This window comes from Mesoplodon densirostris, chromosome 3 (assembly GCF_025265405.1).
Source record: "Mesoplodon densirostris isolate mMesDen1 chromosome 3, mMesDen1 primary haplotype, whole genome shotgun sequence".
Lineage (NCBI taxonomy): Eukaryota > Metazoa > Chordata > Mammalia > Artiodactyla > Ziphiidae > Mesoplodon > Mesoplodon densirostris.
Genome location: NC_082663.1, coordinates 42,714,876 through 42,728,812, shown reverse-complemented (window position 1 = coordinate 42,728,812; position 13,937 = coordinate 42,714,876). Strand labels below are relative to the sequence as shown.

The 13,937-nt window shown below is 41.8% G+C and overlaps 1 protein-coding gene across 1 annotated transcript in view; it reads left to right on the top strand.

The window, feature by feature from the left end:
• ARL15 (ADP ribosylation factor like GTPase 15) overlaps nt 1-13,937 on the top strand; it is a 419,390-nt gene that overhangs the window by 55,612 nt on the left and 349,841 nt on the right. The window lies entirely within an intron of this gene.

Sequence of the window (13,937 nt, the reverse complement as noted above, 5' to 3'; positions counted from 1 at the left end):
GGTTTACCTTATTATGTTACAGGTGTTCTTAACCAGGAAAGCTTAGTAGACACCAAGGAACAGGATAAAAATCTCCTTGTTGGGGCCTCCCTGGTGGCGCAAGTGGTTAAGAGTCCGCCTGCCGATGCAGGGGATACGGGTTCGTGCCCCGGTCTGGGAGGATCCCATATGCCGCGGAGCGGCTGGGCCCGTGAGCCATGGCCGCTGGGCCTGCGCATCCGGAGCCTGTGCTCCCCAACGGGAGAGGCCACAACAGTGAGAGGCCCACATACCGCAAAAACAACAACAACAACAACAACAACAACAAAAAAAATCTCCTTGTTGGAATTCCTATCCCTGGAGATTCTGAATCAGTGGGTCTGAGGTATTTAGGAAAATCTTCCCAGGTGATCCTGAGAACATCCTTTTTAAGAGCCACCGTTTTAAGTATAAAATTTTAAAATTTTAGAAACATATTAGGGTGCACATAAGATGCCATAGAAATTTCAACCGTAAAGTTTATCAGAGGTCTGTCTCAGTTTTGTTTTGCCATCTCTGGGTGCTGCAGTGAAAACATCACAGACTTGTGTTGACCAGTGTTAATAGGCTATTATTTTGGAGTTTGGCTTTTCTTAGTGTGATTATGTATGTGAAAAAGCATCCTCAGCAAAGCATGGGTTAATTAAGTGAAAATACTTAAATGTCTGTCAGAAGCCTATAGATGTTTATCTTTTTTACTTCAGTTCAGAGCATGCTTAAGAGTCTTTTTGGCCACCTTAGAACTTCTGAAGTATGTGTTTTGTCATAAAAAGTGCAAGGCACTAATTAAAGCCTTACGTCATTGTTTGCTTTTCTTCCTTTCTTGCCTAAATTGGGAGGGGGTTTTAAGTGAATCACTTCCTAGGCTTCTGTGCAAATTGGCAGTTAGGTTTCTTTAGCTTTCTCAAGCTGTGGTCAATAATTTGGAAAAAAGAATGATTTAACTTAATATAGCCTTTCCTTTAGTTGGAACCCTCTTTGAAGGTAGATTACTAAGTATAGTAAAACTAAACTACTTCCACCACTGACAAAGTTAGACCTTGTCTTTTATAATTTGTTTCATTTCAGAGAGTGAACTGTGTTTCAGCTAGGCTGGAATCGTGGCCCCAGTGACCTTTTGTGTGCCCACTTGTCATACTGGAGCTCTCCAGAGCAAGCTTGGTCTTGGACCCTAGCAGAGGGATGTCCAGTCCGCTCCACAGCCAGTGTGGCTCTCTCCCCAGTACCTCTGGACCCTGCTCCATCTCCAGTGGTCCCTCAGTAACCCTAGCCAGCTCTCCATCTGAGATCTTTTTGGACCTTCTGTACTACCCATGTCCCTACATTGCTCCCCCTTCCACCGTCATTTCTCTCCCCAAGATCCCCAGGGTCACAAGCCCTCTTCTGCTTAGGGACCTTCATGTCTCCTCCTCAGAAGTCACTGGACCTTGTTCTTTCGACTTCAGAGACTGCAAAATCAGGCGTTTACTTACTTGAATCAAACTTATTTCTCATCCTGATGACGATTTCAAAAAGCTGATCTCTTCTCTGTTGTCCAGTGTTTTTAGCCCCACCCACACCTGCTGCTTCTATTTTTCTGATCATCCAGGAACCCCCATGGCCAGTCATCAGATATATTTTCCACAGGTCCTGTCCCCAATCCTGGCCACTCCAACTCTGTTTTGCTCCTGGCAGACTGCCAAGTGCTGCTTGCCAGAAACCACGGGGCTGGCTCTGATAGAGATTGATGATTTACAAGCTCCGCTGGGCCTTCTGTAGCCCCTAGACAACCAGGGCTTGCCTTCTTTCCCCTGCAGCTGTTAAAGATCTTTTCTTATTACCTGTGAACTTCAACCACATTCCTTCCTCCTTTATGCTCAGGAAGCAAGAGGCCTCAAGAACTCCTTCACTGAGGAACTAGAGACAGGAATCCTCCTGTTTTCCTCTCCTCCAAATGTTCCTGTATATTGTTGCCTATCTCTTCACCACTCCCTTCCCTGGCTGATTGGCTAAGTGTGCTCTTCCAGTTCCCTCTTGAACTTTTCTCTCTGTTATCTTCATATCCTCATATCTTTCCTGAGTCTTATCTATTGACTGCAGTCTCTCATATTCTAGAATACTCTTCCCTGCTGTTTCTCTGCATTGCCCACCTAACTCTTTCTGCCTTTTCCTGAAAGACTTCTGAGAGATTAGTCCATTGACAGTTCTACTTCTACTTCTCCTTTAGCCAATTGCAACTGGACCATGGCTTTCCCACCCCTGTCCAGCTAATCTTTTATGTGTCCACTTCTTTTCAGCCCCTATTCTGTTTGCCAGCTTTTGACACTGTGGAGCACCTCTCCTTTGGCTTCCACAGTACAACTGTCCTCATTTTCCTCCTAATTCTTAGATTGCGTTTTCTCTGTCTCCTCCATTGGTTGCTTTTCTGTCACTCATGGCAGGTGGATTCTTAACCACTGCACCACCAGGGAAGCCCTGTCACTCATTCTTTAAGTATAACCAGTCCTCCAGTGTTCCATGCTTGGCCTTTTTCTCTTGTCATCCTGACTTGGGGTATGATTTCATCTAATCCCATGATTTATTTCCTTTGAACAGTCATTAAGTTCAACATATACCCAACCAGTACCAGGTACTCAGGATTCAGAAATGAACAAGGCAAACTCACTGCCTTTGAGAAGTTCCACAGATATTTACAGAGCATGCAGTATGTGCCAAACACTGTTGTGATGAGTCACACGCAATCCCTGGCTTCAGGGAGCTTACATTCTAGTGGGGGAAGCCCACAGGTAGCAAGTAAACAAGTAAATGCAGGAATATCAGATAGTGATAAAAGCGCTGATGATTATAAAGCAGTGAGAAAAAGAATGTGTAGGTCGGGGGTCATCAGAGAAATTCTACAGTAAGAGCCGGAAGAAGATGCAGGAGTAAACCAAGCAACAATGGAGGAGGCAAATTAGTTAATCTGTGTCTCAATTTCCTTGTCTATAAAATGGAGAAAATAACACACCTACCTCCATAGGGATGTTTTGAGTAGTGGAAGAGGTAATACTATTCATGTGAAGTACTTCATACAGTGTCTGCCTTGTCCTCTGTCTGTCTGTCTGTCTGTCTCTCTCTTTCTCTCTCACACACACACACACACACACACTCTCTATATCTGTATGTCTTCCACTTCTCGAACTCTGCAGGGCCAATGAGCATCTTGTAACAATTAAGACTAGAAAAGATAGACCAGGAATTTGACTTTTAAGAATGGATAAGAAATGAGAGTAATTATAGGCGTTGATTTGAAGGAAGAATTGGTAGTTTTTTGGATGTGTTCTAAAAGGATTGTTTTAACATTTTTGAAATGAGGCATTTAAGTATCTTTCTTGAAGCAGGGTTAATAATCTTCATGTCTTATATACCCCAAAATGAATGAGATTAATGTTTAGGATATAAGTAATATACATGTTGATCTTTCTTCTTAAACGGGGGGTTTAAGCAGTTCTGGCAATTAGACCCAATGCATAAACTTTCTTGGGTGGCTTCCATTTACTCCTCAAGGTTCCCACAGTCTCTCTAATGGAATTAAGGCTTGTGTTTTGTCTTTCCTAGGGTGGAAACACTTCAAAATTAAAAGCTTTTTTTCTTTTCTTTTCTTTTTTTAATAAATCTGTATTGTCTTCCACATTTCCCACTAGATCTAAGAAAAGCTAGGTTTAGTTTGGCCTTTTTTTTTTTTTCTTGACCTGGAGAGAGCCTTACTTACAACATTTCATTTTTAGTAATCCACAGTGTCCTGAGAAGTAATTGTACAGCTAGAATCTGAACCATGGGTCAAGGAGGGAAGATTTTCACCTGGACTTTGCGACTAGCAAGTTACACGGCACTCAGGACCACTTTTTTTGACCTGCAGTTTCTTATCCATGCAATGAACAGATGAATGAGGATCTGGATGATCTGTATGGGCTTGTGCGAACAGTCTGTGAAGTTTATAACTATAAAATGTTAACGTTTTCATGAGCATTCTTGGCAAACAGTTCAGTGAGGTTGATTGTCCCAAAGTGGCCGGGCATGCCCTCTTACAATTCTTTATTAATTTGTTACCAGTGGACATTGCTTGAACCTTGGTAATGGGAAACTGTTGATTACCAGGTAGGATATCATCTGTAGGGTTTTCAAGTGAGCAAGTAAAACTTCTGAGAAATGTGGTGTGTATGTTTAGTATTAGGAAATGTTGAATGAGTAGATTGGCAGAGTGTGAAGTGCTGAAAAGCAGAGGCACCAGGGTTTTTTTTTTTTTCCCCAAGACAGTTCTTAATCCTATAAACTCTCTAGTTTCATTCTACTGTGGTTGTCATCAGAGTTCACTTCTCACAATTTTTCAGTGTATCCTGCATATCAGGACTGCAAGAAGGGATGAATGAGAGACGGTTTCCAGGAGCAATAGACACATAAGTAATTTCAGGATAGTGTAATAAATGCTAAGATAGAAGTATGGGCAGGGTAGGGGTGCATGGTGATGTTGGGAGCGGGGGAGCTGGACATTGAGGCCTGAGGTTCAGAGAAGGTTGCTTGGAGATGCTGATGGAGCTGAGGTGTGAAATGTATTCAGAGGTTGCCTGGTAAAAACCATTGGAAAGCTCGTTCCCCTGAGACAACTAGCATAAGCAGAGGCACAGCCTGCTGTGTGGAGGGAACTATGGGCAATTTGGTATTACTCAACGTGAAGTGCACGGCAGGAAGTATCTATCCAAAGAGGGCCGCAGGGAGAGACCAGCCTGGAGAAGAGCGTCGTAGCTAAGAGCACTGACTCTGGAATTAAGACTTCCTAGGTTCAATTCTCACCTACTTTCCCAAGTTATCTAGTAACTTTCCCAAGTTACTTGACTTCCCTGTTCCGTGGTTCCTTCATTCATACAATGGGGATAATAATAACATCTACCTCATAGAATCATTGTCAGCCTTAATATACATCATGTGTTTTGAATAGTCCCTGGCAATAAGCACTACATATGTGTCACTAAGGTTGTCATTACTTGGGAGGTATCGGGGTCTGTTCATTGGTTTCACTGCCTCCTCTAAACGCATCAGTCACTTTGCATTTTAGCCAGATTGGGGTGGGGGGAGGTTGGCTGTGGGGTAGGGCTAAGTTTGGAGGCAGGGAGATCTCTAGGAGGTACTTCGGCAGTCTGGGTGTGAGATGGAGAGGACTTTGTACTAGGGCCTACGTGGCAGGGATTAAGCAAACTGAGTCAAGAAATTTGTAAGAGGTAAAAATGATAAAAAGTTGTGTTGAGGGCTTCCCTGGTGGCGCAGTGTTTGAGAGTCCGCCTGCCGAAGCAGGGGACACGGGTTCGTGCCCCGGTCCGGGAAGATCCCACATGCCGCAGAGCGGCTGGGCCCGTGAGCCATGGCCGCTGAGCCTGCGTCTCCGGAGCCTGTGCTCCGCAACAGGAGAGGCCACAACAGTGAGAGGCCCGCGTACCGCAAACAAAAAAAGTTGTGTTGAGATGAGAGTGTTAAGCCGGATTCCCTGATTCTGGCTCAGTAACTTGGACGTGTGGTGCTGTGAACTGAAATGTAGACTACAGGAGGAAGAACGGGTTTGGGAAGGTTAGTTGTGGACATGTTGATTTTGAGGCGTCTATGGAACGTCCATGTAGATGTGTACAGTGGACAACTTGCAGTGAGAATTGGAAGCCTGGGGAAGAGGTCAGGGCCGGATCAAGAGATTTGGGAGTGGGAGCTTAAAGGTCATTTTTAAATGTAGGAGGTGGAAGAGGTCGGTAGAGGGAGTGTGCAGATGAGAAGAGCCTCAGAGAAGACCTTGGGACCAGTAATGGCTGGGGAGGAGGAGATCATCAAGGAGGTGGGGAAGGATTGGCCAGTGAAATAGGAGATGGAAGAGAGTAACAGCTTGGGAGAAACAGCTTTGTTTTAGAAACAGCGAGTAGTCTTCAGTGTGCAGATGCAGAACATCCAGTAAGAAAATGGGTGAAAATTTTCAGGCCGTTGAGGTTAGGAATGTAGAGATGGATCTTAAACCATCTTTTCCTGTAGGGTTCCTAGAGAACCTCCATTTTTGATGGTGTAACCATAGGGGTAAATTACTTCCTTACCATCAGCTCTGTGTTCCCTTTCTTGTTCCCATCTTTTTTGCCAAATGTGCCCAGGTGCTTCAGGGGCCCACTTCCAAAGCCAGGAGTCTTGTCTTCTATCCTGTAAAGCCCCATCATCTTTATCTTTTCTCTCTCATATTCACAAACTCTCATGCCCCAATTATGGCAGTTCTGCTATTGTTAGGTTTTCCTTCTATTTCATTTTAATTTGTTTTGTCTCTGATCTGAGATCTTCACTTTCCTGAGTGCCCAACCTGACAAACATTTGAATCATATGTTGATATTGGGTAAAAATGTTACATTCACACCCCAAATATGCCACGACTGTGATCATTATTTCTCGCATAGTCTCAAGTAGTCCATTTTTCAGATTGTGCAGAGGAATTTATGGCTTAATTTAAAAGAAAATAAGGAAGGACTATTAATGTTTCTCACAACCTGCCTTTGTTTCTAAACATGTTTAGTTTTTTTTTTTTCCTTTCCTCCTTTGTGTTTTGGAGTTTCAAAGCACGGTTTGGCAGAGGAAATGGGACAGTGACGTTTTGGGTTTTGTTTTGAAGTTTTTGAGTTTAGCAGACTGTGTGTTCATAGGGTGTGAATTGCAGGATGTAGTTCTGGGGTCCTCCCTACCAGCAGACCCCACATCAGGGTTATTCTGGGAAATCTTATCCAGGGCTAGCTATAAAATACAGGGCTGAACTTTGTCAAAAGGCTAAACAGGAAACAGATATAAATAACTATTCAATCTTAATTCAGCCCTAGCTACTTTCTCACACATATTTGATAATGTATTTTTAAAAGCATTTTTCTTAAAAAAACAAACAAACAAATAAACCTTTAATTCCTTAATTTCCAAGTCACTTTTAATAGGAAACTCTTTTCACCTTTATGTCTACCCAGTGATACCCTCCCTTAAGCAGGGGAAAAAAATGAACATTTAACAACATCCAAGATACAAAAGAAATTTTTGAGACCATGAAAACACAAAAATACTTCTCATCTAAATTATTTGTCTTCTAGATTTTGTTCCTTTTTATGGTCTTTGAATGCTGTTAAAGAACTATAAAGTTTTAGCAAAGTTAGCAGAGCAGACAGTCTATTTGGTTTGAAACAGCATTTCTCAACCTTTTCTTCATTATTTTCCCCCTCCTCAAGAGTCTTTGTATATTTTTTTCCCTTAATACCACAGATATTGTATATGAGTTTATGTGCTGTATGTATATCTTTGCTTTGTAGGTCAAAAGAGTGAGATTTTTTTGCCCCCCCCCCAAGAATCTTTTGCTCCCCTTTAGGGGGCAGTATTACCTCATTGAAAATGCATGATTTAAAAGGACAGAGGAAAGATGTTTAAATACTTAGGTAATTCGGTTATAATCTAAACCAGGTGTAACTTGCTTGAATTACATTTATGAGACCAGTATTACTGAAAAGCTTTCTTTCATGGATCATCCTCTTCTTTTTCAGACGCACAGATTTTCCCTAGCTCCAAAGAAGGACCAGAGTTCTATACTAATAGATGATAGGAAGACCTCTGTTTTAACTCTGATAATTTATTTTAGGATGATATGAGTAATCTGAGAGTATAAGAGATTGTTTTAGGGCTCAGTATTGTTTTTTTTTCAGCTGTTGACTGGCTTGTATCCGACATTTTCTATATATAAGTCTAGGCTTGATAGCAGATGCCAAAAGAGTATTTAAGACATGCTCCCTGGATCCAAAGACCTTGTGACCTTGTTGGACAAAATGAATACAGACAGGGAAATATTATCATAGTTTAATTATCACAGAATTTAAATAGTAGTAGAATAGATAGTACATAATACATTGCCAAATGAGAATTAGTATAAAAGGGGAATGCTGTGGCTGTTTAGACAAAGGTGAGATGTCTAGACTAGAGTGGTCCACGAAGATATTACCCAGGGGGAGAGCTGGGGCTGGAAGGTTATTAATTAGAATCATGTGATTAGGAGAAAGCACCAGGGTGAGCCAAAAAAAGGGCAGGCAGGCCAAAGATATGTATTAGGGAGGAAGCCAGCTTGATTGTTCTGGTGGTTGTGTGTCGGACAGGGGTGTGGGAGATATGATTGCAGAAATCTGATAGGGACAGATTGACCACAGAGTTTTCTATGTGAATACCTCCATTATCTGCAAAGTTTAATTTTTCCCATGTCATCTAAATACCTTCTTCCATGAAGATGGCTGGAAGTTATTCACATGGTCCCTGATATCTCTTTTTTAGGTCTTCAGCTGGTTTTAGTACCCAAAGGACTTTGTGGTCACTCTGAATCCAAGGATTCAGGCAAAGGAATTTGAGCATTAGGCTGTATTCAGTGGGGCGTCTGATAGTTTAGGAAGATTCTTCAGGCCATAGTGTGCAGGCATGTATAAGTGATAGGGGTGGCAAGAAGACAGAAGCCAGGAGTTCACTGAGAAACCAGTTGCCAAGTGGGAGGTGATGAGTGCCTGAACTGGGGGACAACATTGTGGATGAGAGAAAAGTTACCTCTTTGGCAGTGGTAGCAGGGATAGAGAAACGGGGGCAGATTCAAAAAAACATGTGAAAGTCGCCAGCTTTGTTTGTTTATAGGAGGAGGTTGGGGAGGTTAGTTTGGACATGTTGAGTTTGAGGCATCCATGGGATGTCTATGTGTGCATCACACGGTTTGCTCTGGAGTCTGAAGCTTGGAGGAGAGGTTGGGGCTACAGCAGGAGATCTGGGAGTGGCAGCTGAGAGGCCATGGTTAAATGTTGGAAGTGGTTGGGCTCACTGGAGGGAGTGTGTAGAGGAGAAGAACGTTGGCCGAAGGGGAGACTCTGGGACCAGTAATGATTTTGGAGGAGGGGAGACAGGTTTGAAAGAACAGGCTGGATCCTATTTCTTTTTCTTTCTTTCTTTTTTTTTTTTTTTGCGGTATGCGGGCCCCTCACTGTTGTGGCCTCTCCTGTTGCAGAGCACAGGCTCTGGACGCGCAGGCTCAGCAGCCATGGCTCACGGGCCCACCCGCTCTGCGGCATGCGGGATCTTTCCGGACCGGGGCACAAACCCGTGTCCCCTGCATCGGCAGGCGGACTCTCAACCACTGCTCCACCAGAGGAGCCCTGGATCCTATTTCTAATTGGATATGGAAGGCAAAGGCTGAAGTTTTAGAGTTAGGTAATTGGTTGAATGATATCATTATTAACTATTAACTTGTGACTCTTAAAACGGGCTGGGTTACTTTGTTCAACATCCATTCAGCCTCTGGGAACTTATATCTTATTGGCCAGCCCATGATTTCTAGAATTTCAAGGAAGGGGGGTGGGTGTCTATTGATCTCTCTAGAAATTTTTGGATAGCTATCTATTTATACCTGTCTCTGGGTTGTAAGATCTGAAGGGTTGGTTTCACATCTCATGCAGCGTGTATAAGCAGTGACCACCAAGTGTGGCATCTGCCTTGTTCGTACTCAAGAAAAATTTGTTTGATATATGAATGAGTGATCGGAGTCAGATGTATCAGAAAATCCAAGAAAAGTAAGATTGAGGAAAAGACCTTTGAATTTGAGGATTTGCAGATCATAATGATCTTTAAGAAGCCAGTTTCAGATTAGAGAAAACAAGCAAACAATAAGGGGAAGCAGGAGGGTTTGTGGAGTCTATCTGGAGAGAACTATTTTAGTTTGACAGAGAAAAAGAACAGGAGGAGTAAGTGAAGGCCACTTTATTAGTTTCAAAACAGTGAGTGTAGATCTTGTACACCTGTTAACTTTGAATAAGTGTAAAATAAGAAAACTTGGCTCAGGAAATGGCCCCTTAAAGAACCCCTAAACTTTCTAGGACATGCCTGTTGTTTCTGGTACATTGTTATGATTTAAGGGATTAAGGCTCAGAAATCTCTCAATTACCCTTCCCCCAGGGGGGACATTAAAATGAAGAGCTGAGAAGGGAGTGCAGTGCTGACAATCCATTTGACCTAGTTTACATTCCACATGAATTGATACAATATTACCAGAAAGAGTTGCATCATAGAATTAATAGAACAGTCATGGAAAGACTTCAGAAATCCAGAGCCTCTTTTTTTTTTTTCTTTGCGGTGCCCGGGCGTCTCACTGCTGTGGCCTCTCCCGTTGCGGAGCACAGGCTCCGGACGCGCAGGCTCAGCAGCCATGGCTCACGGGCCCAGCTGCTCCGCGGCATGTGGGATCTTCTCGGACCGGGTCACGAACCCGTGTCCCCTGCATCGGCAGGCGGACTCTCAACCACTGCGCCACCAGGGAAGCCCCAGAGCCTCTTTTCACAGGGTGTCTGCTCAGGACCCAGGAGGCTCCTTAGAACGTACAGCATAGCCAGTCAGCTGCTTCAGCACCTAAGCCCAGATCATCTGGCTTGTGTTCCATTCTTTTGTCACTACATCACCTTATCTCTTTGAAAAGATTTTAAAATTTAGGATTTTGTTTATTTAAAAAAAAAGTTTCTTTGCTCATTTAATCTGAAGAAAGAATTAAATTTTTTGGCATTTAATTTTTTTCTTTATTTCAAAAAGGCAAGAGAGAAGTATGACTATTTCTTTGAGCACGTACTATTCCAGAGAGTTCTTTTACATAATTTCTCCTCAGATTCAGTGGCTGCTTGTTATGCATCCTGAATTACTCATTTCTTTTGAATATCATATAACATGCTTAAAGATTTCTTTTAGAGTTTATTTGAGAGAGGCTGAGTAAAGGGATAGGACACTCTGAAAGGTATATTTATAGAAAGATAGCAGAAGGGAAGATTGAAGTTAATGAAAGGCAGCCTCAAACATAATAACACGTAGGCAGAAGGAAATTCCGCTCTTCCCGAATTAAATCTGGGTCCATAAAGAAAATTTATTTGGACTCATTAGAGCATTTTCCTTATTCATTTTCGAGGTAGAATGCATTGAAAGTTAATATTGAGATTAATAATAGCATTTACTGAAATTACATTTTTCATTTCAAAATTTTAAATTGTAAAAATACTAAAAACACCAGTAGTGCTATAATTTTTAATTCTGATGGTTCACCTTCTGATGACATTTTTATGGTTGCCTTTTTCTTTGTTGAAATGATGTGTGGAATTAGAGGAATCATGAGCAGAGGAAAATGATGGGGAGGGACAGGGCTGGGCGGAGGCAGGTAATGTTCACCCTGAACTCAGTTTCCAGAGCCTGATAAGAGGGTTTTTCTATCAAATTCCATCTCTGATTCAATAGCCCATTACTCTTTTTATAACAGGAAGTGATGGTGTTGCTGCTAGTCTAGATTATTTCTTAGATTGACCTTTATTGTGTTTGATTTTGTGATCCCAACTTTAAAAAAAAAAACTCTTGGGTGTAGGCAGGAGAGAATTCTTTCCCATGTTTTAGGGAGTGGTATTAAAATACATTTATTTTATTCAATGGTTCTGTTTCACACTTCCTTACAGATAAAGACCCTTTCTTTCTGTGTGGTTGTGATGTTGAGTTTGGGTGTGCCTTGCTCTAATGATATTTGACGTGAGAAAGTTGATAAAAATTTATGAAACTACTTGTGACACAGGACCATGAAGTACGTTAATTTGTCAGTTATTTTTATGCAGACTGGTCTTGTTTCCCTAACATTCACAGTACAGGTAGGTGGTGTTTTTGTTTTGTAAAATCTTCTGTAAATTATTAGATGGGTGAAATCTAGAGTTTTTCCCTTATAAGGATAATATTTTAGGAAATCCTTAAAGAAGAATAAATGTGTATTGCTGAAGGGAACTTTCAATCATTTAATTCTGTTGTCATTTTGTGGAAACTAAGGCCTAGAGAGGGAAGATGACTTGTCCAAGATCTAAGAGTGAAAGATTTGGGCCTACCTTCTCAGCTATCTGCTTTTTGACCATTGGTCAAATTCTGGCCCGCATTTGTCCATCCTTACTTCGCACACTGTCAGTTCTTAGCCTGTGTGTCAAACATGTGGCCCACTGGCCTCTAATGTATTTTGCTTGGCCTACGTACTGTTTACAGTTTCTTAAAATTTGTTGTCAACATTTAAGATAAAAGATTTCCACATACAATTTCAGCTTCTGGCTTTTTTTGGAAAACTAGAGAATGGGAAGGCTGATGAAGTTGGGTCCCCATTTGTGAGTGCCTGCTGCCCCCTTTGGATGGAACTCAGACCTTCAGGTGCATCCCATGGTCATCAGTCACCATTTCTTTGTGCCCCTCATTGTCTGTCTCTGCAAGCATTTGAGTTTGGAACCTTCCTCTAGTCCTAATGAGATTTAGGAAGTTATTTCCCACCTGCCATGGTCTCTGATGTGTATTATATCCTCATTTAAGTTCTTGCCTGCAGATAGAGGCTGTCTCTTATTTTCATATATCTTTCTGTTACCATAGTGGCCCACCCACTCTATTCCCATAGTCTAGAGGATAGTAAATGATCAATAAAGACTTAGACCATAGGGCAGAGGACCTCAAGTTTTTCTATAATGGGCCAGATAGTAATTATTTTAGTTTTTGTAGGCTCTCTGGTCTCTTGCAGTCATTCAACTCTGCTATTGTACCGTGAAAGCAGCCAAGGCAAAACCAAACAAATGGGCATGGCTATGTGTAGTCCAATGAAACTTTATCAGCAAAGACAGCAGACCAGATTTGGCCCACGGGCTGTAGTTCAGTGACCCCTGGAATTTTAGTATTATAAGAAAGCTCAAACACTTCACTCTCAGTTACTACATCTGTGTTTTTCTATTTATACTACACATTTATTGTCAGACCTTTTCAATAGTCCCCGTTTTTTATGAATCTCAACTGCTGCCTAGACTAGCAAAGATTTAATTACAAAACAGTCTCTGTTTGAGAGAAGAATAAGAGGGTGGATAATTTCAGGTTGTCAGCTTGAATATGCTTTATTTATATTTATTACAGATAACAATTGAGTTGTCCAAGATTACATGTATTCATGAAAGTCTAAATCTAGGTTTAGTGGCACATTTTCAGAAGTTCTATGATGCATATTTTCTCAAAAGATACTACGGAGACAATATAATGATACTAATCATAGTTTTACAGAAATGAGTTGTCATACAGTCTATAATGGCCTGCCACCTATTTAATATTTCTGAACCTATCCCTAAGCAGGTAATAATATTCTACTATTGTTAATACTTGGAAACATGCTCTTAAAATAGCTAAATGATTAAACATGTCTTTGCTGCCATGTTTGCAAGAGGATAGTTTTTCGTACTGTGAAGGGCACTCACTTTTAAGTTTGTAAGGCTGTGTGCCTCTAGAGATTTGGATCCAGGGCTTCATTTATATACTAAATATATTGAAAAGGTATGGGCAAATAGATTTTTCCACCCTTGGGTTGGTTATAGTCTTGGCTTTCATTGGAAAGCTCTGAGGGGAGTGTATTATCATTCTTGGTTGCGGCCAGAAACTTCAAACTGGCCTAGGATAAAAGGGTAACTAGATTCAGGGTATCTGGATTCAGAGGCACAAGCAAGGTTGTCAGAGGTGACTTGCATACCCCACTTTTCAGCTCTGCTTTACTCTGTGTTGGCTCCATCTTCAGGCAGGACCTCCCCTCCTGGTGGCAAGATGGCTGCCAGAAGCTCTATAGTGAGCAGCCCTTTCCAAGACTTGTTTCTAATAATTCCAACAAAAGTCCTATTCCAGACTCTTATTTCCTCTCATTGTCCTGCTGAGGTTATGTGTCCATCCATGAACCAGACCCATGGCCAGGAGGATGTGAGGCTGTGATTGGCCAAGCCTGTATCTGTGGAGCTGGAGGTGGACTCAGCTCCACCCAAACTATATAGACTGTGTGTGGGGGAAGTGGTTCTCCATGATAAATCAAAGCACTATTGCCA